This window comes from Pseudophryne corroboree, chromosome 9 (assembly GCF_028390025.1).
Source record: "Pseudophryne corroboree isolate aPseCor3 chromosome 9, aPseCor3.hap2, whole genome shotgun sequence".
Classification (NCBI taxonomy): Eukaryota; Metazoa; Chordata; class Amphibia; order Anura; family Myobatrachidae; genus Pseudophryne; species Pseudophryne corroboree.
In genome coordinates, this window is record NC_086452.1 from 352558050 (window position 1) to 352570830 (window position 12781).

General features: G+C 48.5%; 1 protein-coding gene across 2 annotated transcripts in view; it reads right to left on the reverse strand.

Moving 5' to 3' along the window:
• Window positions 1–12781, reverse strand: part of STIMATE (STIM activating enhancer) — a 115313-nt gene that overhangs the window by 78202 nt on the left and 24330 nt on the right. The window lies entirely within an intron of this gene.

A 12781-nucleotide genomic window follows, 5' to 3' on the forward strand; every position in this document is an offset into this window, starting at 1 on the left:
AATATTACAGATCATTATCACCTTGAGGAATTCCAATCAAAAATACAGTTATTTTTGACAACTGTTCTTGCTATATAGACTAAGATAGTTTTCTGAACAGATGAAGTTCATGTGATTAAGAGGAACCAATTCTGGAGGTATACTGCAAGAATCAATAATAAGATATATATTTTTTTATTTTTTTTTATAAAGCCACAAAATGATATTAATAATCCCCCTCCTCTCTTATCCGCCATCAGTCTACCACTCTTAACTATTTCTTCAAGTGTGTGTCAAGTACTGTTGTCATTGTGGATTACTCTGTATTCCTGGGCACTTTGATTGCAAATAAATAAATAAAAAATAAATAATAAGATTTTACTTACCGGTAAATCTATTTCTCGTAGTCCGTAGTGGATGCTGGGGACTCCGTAAGGACCATGGGGAATAGACGGGCTCCGCAGGAGACATGGGCACTTTAAGAAAGAATTTAGATTCTGGTGTGCTCTGGCTCCTCCCTCTATGTCCCTCCTCCAGACCTCAGTTAGAGAAACTGTGCCCGGAACGAGCTGACAGTACAAGGAAAGGATTTTGGAAATCCAGGGCAAGATTCATACCAGCCACACCAATCACACCGTATAACTTGTGATAAACTTACCCAGTCAACAGTATGAACAACAACAGAGCATCAGTTCAACCCTGATGCAACAATAACATAGCCCTTATTGCAGCAATAACTATATACAAGTATTGCAGAGGAAGTCCGCACTTGGGACGGGCGCCCAGCATCCACTACGGACTACGAGAAATAGATTTACCGGTAAGTAAAATCTTATTTTCTCTAACGTCCTAGTGGATGCTGGGGACTCCGTAAGGACCATGGGGATTATACCAAAGCTCCCAAACGGGCGGGAGAGTGCGGATGACTCTGCAGCACCGAATGAGCAAACACAAGGTCCTCCTCAGCCAGGGTATCAAACTTGTAGAACTTTGCAAAAAAGTGTTTGAACCTGACCAAGTAGCCGCTCGGCACAGCTGTAATGCCGAGACCCCTCGGGCAGCCGCCCAAGAAGAGCCCACCTTCCTAGTGGAATGGGCCTTAACTGATTTTGGCAGCGGCAATCCAGCCGCAGAATGAGCCTGCTGAATCGTGTTACAGATCCAGCGAGCAATAGTTTGCTTTGAAGCAGGCGCACCAAGCTTGTTGGAAGCATACAGGATAAACAAAGAGTCTGTTTTCCTGACTCTAGCCGTTCTGGCTACATAAACCTTTCAAAGCCCTGACCACATCAAGCAACTCGGAATCCTCCAAGTCAGTAGTAGCCACAGGCACCACAATAGGTTGGTTTATATGAAAAGATGAAACCACTTTTGGCAGGAATTGTGGACGGGTCCACAACTCTGCTCTATCCGCATGGAAAACCAGATAGGGGCTTTTATGTGACAAAGCCACTAATTCTGACACACGCCTAGTCGAAGCCAATGCTAGTAGCATGACCACCTTCCACGTGAGATATTTCTATTCCACCGTTTTGAGTGGTTCAAACCAGTGGGATTTTAGGAAACTCAACACCACGTTAAGATCCCAAGGTGTCACCGGGGGCACAAAAGGGGGCTGAATATGCAGCACTCCCTTCACAAACGTCTGAACTTCAGGTAGAGAAGCCAGCTCTTTTTGAAAGAAAATGGATAGGGCCGAAATCTGGACCTTAATGGAACCCAATTTTAGGCCCAAAGTCACTCCTGACTGTAGGAAGTGAAGGAAACGGCCCAGTTGGAATTCCTCCGTAGGGGCATTCCTGGCCTCACACCAAGCAACATATTTTCGCCATATACGGTGATAATGTTGAGCTGTCACGTCCCTCCTAGCCTTTATCAGCGTAGGAATGACCTCATCCGGAATGCTTTTTTCCGCTAGGATCCGGCGTTCAACCGCCATGCCGTCAAACGCAGCCGCGGTAAGTCTTGGAACAGACAGGGCCCTTGTTGCAACAAGTCCTGTCTTAGAGGAAGAGGCCACGGGTCCTCTGTGAGCATTTCTTGCAGATCTGGATACCAAGTCCTTCTTGGCCAATCCGGAACAATAAGTATTGTTCTCACTCCTCTTTTCCTTATGATTCTCAACACCTTGGGTATGAGAGGAAGAGGAGGAAATACATAGACCGATTGGAACACCCACGGTGTCACCAGGGCATCTACAGCTATCGCCCGAGGGTCTCTTGACCTGGAGCAATACCTCTGTAGTTTCTTGTTGAGGCGGGATGCCATCATGTCCACCTGTGGCAGTTCCCACCGACTTGCAACCTGTACGAAGACTTCTTGATGAAGTCCCCATTCCCCTGGGTGGAGGTCGTGCCTGCTGAGGAAGTCTGCTTCCCAGTTGTCTACCCCCGGGATGAACACTGCCGACAGTGCGCTTACATGATTCTCCGCCCAGAAAAGAATTCTGGTGGCTTCCGCCATCGCCACCCTGCTCCTTGTGCCGCCTTGTCAGTTTACATGAGCCACAGCGGTGATGTTGTCTGACTGAATCAGAACTGGTTGACCGCGAAGCAGGGTCTCTGCTTGACGTAGGGCGTTGTAAATGGCCCTTAGTTCCAGGATGTTGATGTGAAGGCAAGTCTCTTGACTTGACCACAGACCTTGGAAATTTCTTCCCTGTGTGACTGCTCCCCACCCTCGGAGGCTTGCATCCGTGGTCACCAGGACCCAGTCCTGAATGCCGAATCTGCGGCCCTCGAGAAGGTGAGCACTCTGCAGCCACCACAGGAGAGAGACCCTGGCCCTGGGGGATAGGGTGATTAACCGATGCATCTGAAGATGTGATCCGGACCATTTGTACAGTAAGTCCCATTGATAGGTCCTCGCATTGAACCTGCCGAAGGGAATGGCCTCGTATGATGCCACCATCTTTCCCAGGACTCAAGTGCAGTGATGCACTGACACCTGTTTTGTTTTAAATAGGTCCCTGACCAGTGTCATGATTTCCTGAACCTTCTCTATCGGGAGATAAACCCTTTTCTGGTCTCCAAGTATGGGATAATTGTGACCCCTTGCTTCCGCAGGAGTACCATCATTTCCGCCATTACCTTGGTAAATATTCTCGGAGCCGTGGAGAGACCAAACGGCAACGTCTGAAATTGGTAATGACAATCCTGTACCACAAATCTGAGGTACACCTTATGAGGTGGATAAATGGGGACATGAAGGTATGCATCCTTTATATCCAGAGACACCATAAAATATCCCCCTTCCAGGCTTGCAATGACCGCTCTCAGCGATTCCATCTTGAACCGGAACCTTTTTAGGTACATGTTCAGGGATTTTAAATTCAATATGGGTCTGACCGAACCGGCCGGTTTCGGTACCACAAACATGGTCGAATAATAACCCTTTCCTTGTTGAAGGAGGGGAACCTTGACCACCACCTGTTGAAGATACAATTTGTGAATTGCAGTTAACACTATTTCCCTCTCTAAGGGGGAAGCTGGCAGGGCCGATTTGAGGTATCGGTGAGGGGGCATCTCTTCGAATTCCAGCTTGTATCCCTGAGACACAATATCTATTGCCCAGGGATCCAACTGGGAGTGAACCCACTTGTGGCTGATATTTCGGAGACGCGCCCCCACCGGGCCTAGCTCCGCCTGTGGAGCCCCAGCATCATGCGGTGGATTTAGTGGAAGCCGGGGAGGACTTCTGGTCCTGGGAACTAGCTGTGTTGTGCAGCTTCTTTCCTCTGCCCCTGCCCCTGGCAAGAAAGGACGCACCTCGGACTTTCTTGATTTTCTGTGATCGAAAGGACTGCATTTGGTAATACGGTGCTTTCTTAGGCTGTGAGGAAACATATGGCAAAAAATTTGACTTTCCAGCCGTAGCTGTGGAGACCAGGTCCGAGAGACCCTCCCAAACAATTCCTCACCCTTGTAAGGTAAAACCTCCATGTGCCTTTTTGAGTCGGAATCACCTGTCCATTGCCGAGTCCACAGGACCCTTCTGGCAGAAAATCGACCTAGCATTTATTCTAGAACCTAGTAGGCTAATGTTTCTCTGAGCATCTCTCATATAAAGGACAGCGTCTTTAATATGCCCCAGGGTCATTAATATAGTATCCTTGTCTTAGGTATCAAGTTCCTCAGATAAGGTATCCGTCCATGCTGCTACAGCACTACACACCCAAGCCGACGCGATTGCCGGCCTCAGTAAGGTACCTGAATGTGTATAAAATGGACTTCAGGGTAACCTCCTGTTTGCGATCCGCAGCATCTTTGAGGGTAGCCGTATCCTATGACGTCAGGGCTACCTTCTTGGATAAGCGTGTCAAAGCTTTGTCCACCCTAGGGGAGGATTCCCAGCGTAACCTGTCCGTTGGCGGGAAAGGATACGCCATAAGAATCCTTTTGGAAATCTGCAGTTTTTTATCTGGAGATTCCCAAGCCTTTTCACATAACTCATTGAGCGCGTGTGAGGGGGGAAAAGTTACCTGCGGCTTCTTTTCCCCATACATATGAACCCTCCTGTCAGGGACTGGGGTTTCCTCTGTGATGTGCAACACATCCTTAATAGCTATAATCATATAACGGATGGATTTAGTCAATTTAGGCTGTAACTTTGCATCATCGTAATCGACACTGGAGTCCGAATCCATGTCGGTATCAGTGTCAATAATTTTGGGATAGTGGGCGCTTCTGAGACCCTGTCGTCCTCTGCGACATAGGATCAGGCATGGGTTGGGACCCTGACTGTCCTGAGGCTTCAGCTTTTTCCAACCTTTTATGTAAGGAATTAACATTATCATTTAAAACCTTACACATATCCATCCAATCAGGTGTCGGTGCCGTCGGCAGAGACACCACATTCATTTGCTCCCGCTCTGCTTCCACATAGCCTTCCTCATCAGACATGTCGACACAAGCGTACCGACACACCACACACACAGGGAATGCCCTTTTTGAAGACCGTTCCCCCACAAGGCCCTTTGGTGAGACAGAGAGAGAGTATGCCAGCACACACCCCAGCGCTATATAACCCAGGAATAACACAGTAACTTAATGTTAACCCAGTAGCTGCTGTATATTGTGTTTTTTAGCGCCTAATTATGTGCCCCCCCCTCTCCTTTTACCCTTTTCTACCGTGATCTGCAGGGGAGAGCCTGGGGAGCTTCTTCTCAGCGGAGCTGTGGAGAAAAAATGGCGCTGGTGAGTGCTGAGGGAGAAGCCCCGCCCCCTCGACGGCGGGCTTCTGTCCCGCTAAAATACATATCTTTTTGGCGGGGGCTCATTCATATATACAGTTGGGCACTGTATATATGTGTACTTTTGCCAACAGAGGTCCATATGCTGCCCAGGGCGCCCCCCCCCTGCGCCCTTACAGTGACCGGAGTATGTGAGGTGTGTTTGGAGCAATGGCGCACAGCTGCAGTGCTGTGCGTTACCTCATGTGAAGAACGGAGTCTTCTGCCACCGATTTCGAAGTCTTCTTGCTTCTCATACTCACCCGGCTTCTGTCTTCCGGCTCTGCGAGGGGGACGGCGGCGCGGCTCTGGGATCGGACGACGAGGGTGAGATCCTGTGTACGATCCCTCTGGAGCTAATGGTGTCCAGTAGCCTAAGAAGCAGGACCTAGTTTCAGAGAGTAGGACTGCTTCTCTCCCCTCTGTCCCACGATGCAGGGAGTCTGTTGCCAGCAGAGCTCCCTGAAAATAAAAAACCTAAACAAAATACTTTCTTACAGCAAGCTCAGGAGAGCTCACTGAACAGCACCCAGCTCGTCCGGGCACAGATTCAAACTGAGGTCTGGAGGAGGGACATAGAGGGAGGAGCCAGAGCACACCAGAATCTAAATTATTTCTTAAAGTGCCCATGTCTCCTGCGGAGCCCGTCTATTCCCCGTGGTCCTTACGGAGTCCCCAGCATCCACTAGGACGAAGGAGAAAAATAAATACTACTACTACCACCACACCAATAATAATAATACTAATAATTATTATTCTACATTTGCTTCCTTTCCACACATACTGAAACAGTACCAGGCTTTGACACATTGGGGGGAATCAATTATCTGTGATGTATTTGCGGGTGTGAGTAAATACAACTGTATGCCGCACTTACGGTACCACCGACTCGCGGATTCTTGTGTGCAGCTCCATAGAGCTGTACACAAATGTGTGTGTGAATAGGGCACTAGGGCTACAAGTTTGGGTGCAACTCGCAGCCTCTGCGGAGATAGGATTCCACCCACTGTGTCTGTTTTTGTTCCTGATAATGTCCTTTGCCTAGTAGTATCTAAATAGCTATTCTTAAACGGTGTATTAAAATTATACAGCTGTATAATAAAATCCCCAGAAGATTCTGAATCCACTGGTAATATTGGATATATAATACAGGGTCTTGCCCACTATATATATGAAAGTCTCACGAGACATCCTGCTCGGTCATAAAAGCACAAGCAATGCCCTTGATAAATGAGCTCAGCATTTCCTACTGGTGACCTAGCAGAGCTCTGTTTTGCTGCTGTAAAAGAAATAGACACCACCGTGAATAATAAGAATTTACTCACCGGTAATTCTATTTCTCGTAGTCCGTAGTGGATGCTGGGAACTCCGTAAGGACCATGGGGAATAGCGGGCTCCGAAGGAGGCTGGGCACTCTAGAAAGATCTTAGACTACCTGGTGTGCACTGGCTCCTCCCACTATGACCCTCCTCCAAGCCTCAGTTAGGTACTGTGCCCGGACGAGCGTACACAATAAGGAAGGATTTTGAATCCCGGGTAAGACTCATACCAGCCACACCAATCACACCGTACAACTCGTGATATGAAACACAGTTAACAGTATGAAACAATAGAGCCTCTCAACAGATGGCTCAACAATAACCCGATTTAGTTAACCATAACTATGTACAAGTATTGCAGATAAACCGCACTTGGGATGGGCGCCCAGCATCCACTACGGACTACGAGAAATAGAATTACCGGTGAGTAAATTCTTATTTTCTCTGACGTCCTAGTGGATGCTGGGAACTCCGTAAGGACCATGGGGATTATACCAAAGCTCCCAAACGGGCGGGAGAGTGCGGATGACTCTGCAGCACTGAATGAGAGAACTCCAGGTCCTCCTCAGCCAGGGTATCAAATTTGTAGAATTTTTGCAAACGTGTTTGCCCCTGACCAAGTAGCTGCTCGGCAAAGTTGTAAAGCCGAGACCTCTCGGGCAGCCGCCCAAGATGAGCCCACCTTCCTTGTGGAATGGGCATTGACAGATTTTGGCTGTGGCAGGCCTGCCACAGTATGTGCAAGCTGAATTGTACTACAAATCCAACGAGCAATAGTCTGCTTAGAAGCAGGAGCACCCAGCTTGTTAGGTGCATATAGGATAAACAGCGAGTCAGATTTTCTGACTCTAGCCGTTCTGGAAACATATATTTTCAGTGCCCTGACAACGTCTAGCAACTTGGAGTCCTCCAAGTCCCTAGTAGCCTAGGCACCACAATAGGCTGGTTCAGGTGAAACGCTGACACCACCTTTGGGAGAAACTGGGGACGAGTCCTCAATTCTGCCCTATCCATATGGAAAATCAAATAAGGGCTTTTACAAGACAAAGCCGCCAACTTTGATACTCGCCTGGCAGAAGCCAAGGCCAATAACATAACCACCTTCCACGTGAGATATTTCAGATCCACGGTTTTTAGTGGTTCAAACCAATGTGATTTTAAGAAACTCAACACCACGTTGAGATCCCAAGGTGCCACAGGAGGCACAAACGGGGGCTGACTCTGCAGCACTCCTTTTATAAATGTCTGAACTTCAGGTACTGAAGCTAGTTCTTTTTGAAAGAAAATCGACAGAGCCGAGATCTGTACCTTAATGGAACCCAATTTAAGGCCCATAGTCACTCCTGCTTGCAGGAAATGCAGAAATCGACCTAGTTGAAATTCCTCTGTTGGGGCCCTTTCGGCCTCACACCATGCAACATATTTTCGCCATATGCGGTGATAATGAGTTGCTGTAACCTCTTTCCTGGCTTTAGTAAGCGTAGGAATGACTTCCTCCGGAATGCCCTTTTCCTTCAGGATCCGGCGTTCAACCGCCATGCCGACAAACGCAGCTGCGGTAAGTCTTGGAACAGACAGGGCCCCTGCTGCCGCAGGTCCTGTCTGAGTGGCAGAGGCCATGGGTCCTCTGATATAAATTCTTGAAGTTCTGGGTACCAAGCTCTTCTTGGCCATCCACGAGTATCGTTCTTACTCCTCGCCTTCTTATTATTCTCAGTACCTTTGGTATGAGAGGCAGAGGGGAGAACACATAAACCGACTGGTACACCCACGGTGTTACCAGAGCGTCCATAGCTATCGCCTGAGGGTCCCTTGACCCGGTGCAACATCTTTTATAGCTTTTTGTTGAGGCGGGACGCCATCATGTCCACCTGTGGCCTTTCCCAATGGTGTACAATCCTATTGGAAGACTTCTGGAGGAAGTCCCCATTCTCCCGGGTGGAGGTCGTGTCTGTTGAGAAGATCTGCTTCCCAGTTGTCCACTCCGGGAATGAACACTGCTGACAGTGCTAACACATGATTTTCCGCCTATCGGAGAATCCTTGTGGCTTCTGCCATCGCCATCCTGCTTCTTGTGCCGCCCTGTTGGTTTACATGGGCGACTGCCGTGATGTTGTCTGATTGGATCAGTACCGGCTGGTTTTGAAGCAGAGGCCTTGCCGGCCTCAGGGCATTGTAAATGGCCCTCAGGTCCAGAATATTTATGTGTAGGGAAATAACCTGACTTGACCAAAGTCCCTGGAAATTTCTTCCCTGTGTGACTGCCTCCCAGCCTCAAAGGCTGGAATCCATGGTCACTAGGACCTAGTCCTGTATGCCGAACCTGCGGCCCTCTTGAAGATGGGCACTCTGCAGCCACCACAGTAGAGATACCCTGGTCCTTGGAGACAGGGTTATCAGCCTATGCATCGGAAGATGCGATCCGGACCACTTGTCCAACAGGTCCCTCTGAAAAGTTCTTGTATGGAACCTGCCTAATGGGATTGCTTCGTAGGAAGCTACCATTTTTCCCAGGACTCGCGTGCAATGATGCACCGCTACCTATTTTGGCTTCAGGAGGTCTCTGACTAGAGATGACAACTCCTTGGCTTTCTCCTCCGGGAGAAACACTATTTCTGGTTTATGTCCAGAACCATCCCCAGGAACAGTAGACGTGTCATAGGAACCAGCTGTGACTTTGGACTGTTTAGAATCCAACCATGCTGTTGTAGCACTTTCCAAAATAGTGCTACCCCGACTACCAACTGCTCCTTGGACTTCGCCCTTATAACGAGATTGTCCAAGTACGGGATAATTACAACTCCCTTTTTTTGAAGGAGTATCAACATTTCGGCCATTACCTTGATAAAACACCCTCGGTGCCATGTACAGTCCAAACGGCAGTGTCTGGACTTGGTAATGGTAATCCTGTACCACAAATCTGAGGTACTCCTGGCGAGGATGGTAAATGGGGACATGCAGGTAAGCATCCTTGATGTCCCAGGATACCATGTAATCCCCCTCGTCCAGGCTTGGAATAACCGCCCTGAGCGATTCCATCTTGAACTTGAATTTTTGTGTTCAAGGATTTTAAATATAAAATGGGTCACACCGAACCATGCGGTTTCGGTACCCCAACCCGTGTGGAATAGTAACCCCGTCCTTGTTGAAGTAGGGGCACCTTGAGTATTACCTGCTGGGAATACCGCTTATTAATTGCCTCTAGCACAGCCTCCCTGCCTGAGGGAGTTGTCAGCAAGGCATATTTTAGGAAACGGCTGGGGGGAGACATCTCGAATTCCCGCTTGTACCCCTGAAATACTACTTGAAAGAAACAGGGATCCACCTGTGAGCGAGCCCACTAATTGCTGAAATTTTTGAGACGGCCCCCCACCGTACCTGGCTACACCTGTGGAGCACCCGCGTCATGGTGTGGCCTCACAGGAGGCGGGGAAAGAATCTTGATTCTGGGAACAGGCTGACTGGTGCAGCTTTTTTCCCTCTACCCTTGTCTCTGTACAGAAAGGAAGCGCCATTTGACCCGCTTGCTTTTCTGAAGCCGAAAGGACTGTACCTTTGTCTGTGAGGAAACCTGAGGTAAAATTATTTATTCCCAGCAGTTGCTGTGGATACGAGGTCCCAGAGACCATCCCCAAATAATTCCTCACCCTTATAAGGCTCTCTATGCGCTTTTTAAGTCAGCATCACCTGTCCAGTGACAGGTCTCTAATACCCTCCTGACAGAATGGACATTACATTTATTTTGGATGCCAGCCGGCAAAATATCCCTCTGTGCATCCCCCATATATAAGACGACGTCTTTAATATGTTTTTATGTTTGCCAACTAGTATCCCTGTTTGACAGGGTCACCGACCCCGCTGCAGCAGCACTATCTGCAGGTCTCAGTCTAGTACCTGAGTGTGTAAATACAGACTTCAGGATAGCCTCCTGTTTTTTATCAACAGGTACCTATTAAAGTGGCCGTATCCTAAGACGGCAGTGCCACCTTTTTTGACAAACGTGTGAGCGCCTTATCCACCCTAGGGGATATCTCCCAGCGTAACTTATCCACCTGGCGGGAAAGGGTACGCCATCAGTAACTTTTTATAAATTACCAGTTTCTTAACGGGGGAACCCACGCTTTCACACACTTCATTTATTCATCTGATGGGGGAACAAAACACTGCCTGTTTTTTCTCCCCAAACCTAAAACCCATTTTTAGAGGTGCTTGGGTTAAAGTCAGAAATGTATAACACATTTTTTTATTGCCGGGATCACGTCACGGATGTTCCTAGTGGATTGTGTATATGTCTCCACCTTGTCGACACTGGAGTCAGACTCCGTGTAGACATCTGTGTCTGCCATCTGAGAGAGCGGGCGTTTTTGAGCCCCTGATGGCCTTTGAGACGCCTGGGCAGGCGCGGGCTGCGAAGCCGGCTGTCCCACAGCTGTTACGTCATCCACCCTTTTATGTAAGGAGTTGACACTGTCGGTTAATACCTTTCACCTATCCATCCACTCTGGTGTCGGCCCCACAGGGGGCGACATCACATATATCGGCCTCTGTTCTGTCACCATATAAGCCTCCTCATTCAACATGTCGACACAGCCGTACCGACACACCGCAGACACACAGGGAATGCTCTAAACGAGGACAGGACCCACAAAAGCCCTTTGGGGGGACAGAGTAAGAGTATGCCAGCACACACCAGAGCGCTATATATATACAGGGACTAACTGAGTTATGTCCCTAATAGCTTTTATATAATATACTGTATACAGTGCCAATTTTAATGCCCCCCCTCTCTTTTCCCTCTTACTGTACTGTAGAATTGCAGGGAAGAGCCAGGGAGCTTCCCTCCAGCCGAGCTGTGAGGGAAAAATGGCGCCAGTGTGCTGAGGAGATAGGCTCCGCCTCTTTTTCGCGGCCTATTCTCCCGTTTTTTATGGAATTCTGGCAGGGGTATTTACCTCATATATAGCCCCTGGGGCCATATATTGAGGTATTTTAGCCAGCCAAGGTGTTTTTATTGCTGCCTCAGGGCGCCCCCCCCAGCGCCCTGCACCCTCAGTGACCGGAGTGTGAAGTGTGTGAGAGGAGCAATGGCGCACAGCTGCAGTGCTGTGCGCTACCTTGGTGAAGACAGAGTCTTCATGCCGCCGATTTTCCGGACCATCTTCTTGCTTCTGGCTCTGTAAGGGGGACGGCGGCGCGGCTCCGGGACCGAACATCAAGGCTGGGCCTGCGGTCGATCCCTCTGGAGCTAATGGTGTCCAGTAGCCTAAGAAGCCCAATCCGGCTGCAAGCAGGCGAGTTCGCTTCTTCTCCCCTTAGTCCCTCGCTGCAGTGAGCCTGTTGCCAGCAGGTCTCACTGAAAATAACAAATTCTAAGACTATAACTTTCTAAGAGCTCAGGAGAGCCCCTAGTGTGCATCCAACCTCGGCCGGGCACGAAATCTAACTGAGGCTTGGAGGAGGGTCATAGTGGGAGGAGCCAGTGCACACCAGGTAGTCTAAGATCTTTCTAGAGTGCCCAGCCTCCTTCGGAGCCCGCTATTCCCCATGGTCCTTACGGAGTTCCCAGCATCCACTAGGACGTCAGAGAAATAGAAGTAACTAGGATGGGCTCACCACTTGCAGATTGTATGACTGGAAAGCAAGTGGACAAGGAGTCTGCAAAATACACGTTCGGTCTAGAAGTGCACTGTATATCGGTTCCCCTGGGCTCCCCCCTCATGTGAGACCATTAAAAATGCTTTTAGTCCAGAAAATCTGCACTCTTTCCATATGCCCGCCCCTCTGTAACTTAGATCATATCAGCACTAAGCAACTGTACATGTAATGCAATCACACTGGCCATAGGGAGAAGTGCAGGATTTCAAGCTGCTAGAAGCATATCATTATTAATCATGCAAGAAATAGCTAAAGAGGTTATAAGTGTAAGAGAGCAGTTGATCTTAATTGGTATGACCTTAAAAAATAATATTGTGTATGATATAATTAAAAATGTATTTAATGGTATATAAAGCCAATCCTTCTAATCAAAGTTATTGCATGTTTGGGCAATATTACAAGGACACTAGCAGCAAGGCAAGGGCAAAGAAACATTGATGGGATCATGAGACAAATAAGGACATGAAACAGAAAGATTATTATCCTCCTCTCGCTTTATGCGCAGCTCCTTGGGGTCAGGTGACCAGTGGTGGCAATCCTGGCGGTCAGCATACAGACGCCGGGATCCTGGCTGCCAAGATGCCGGCAAAGGGACAAG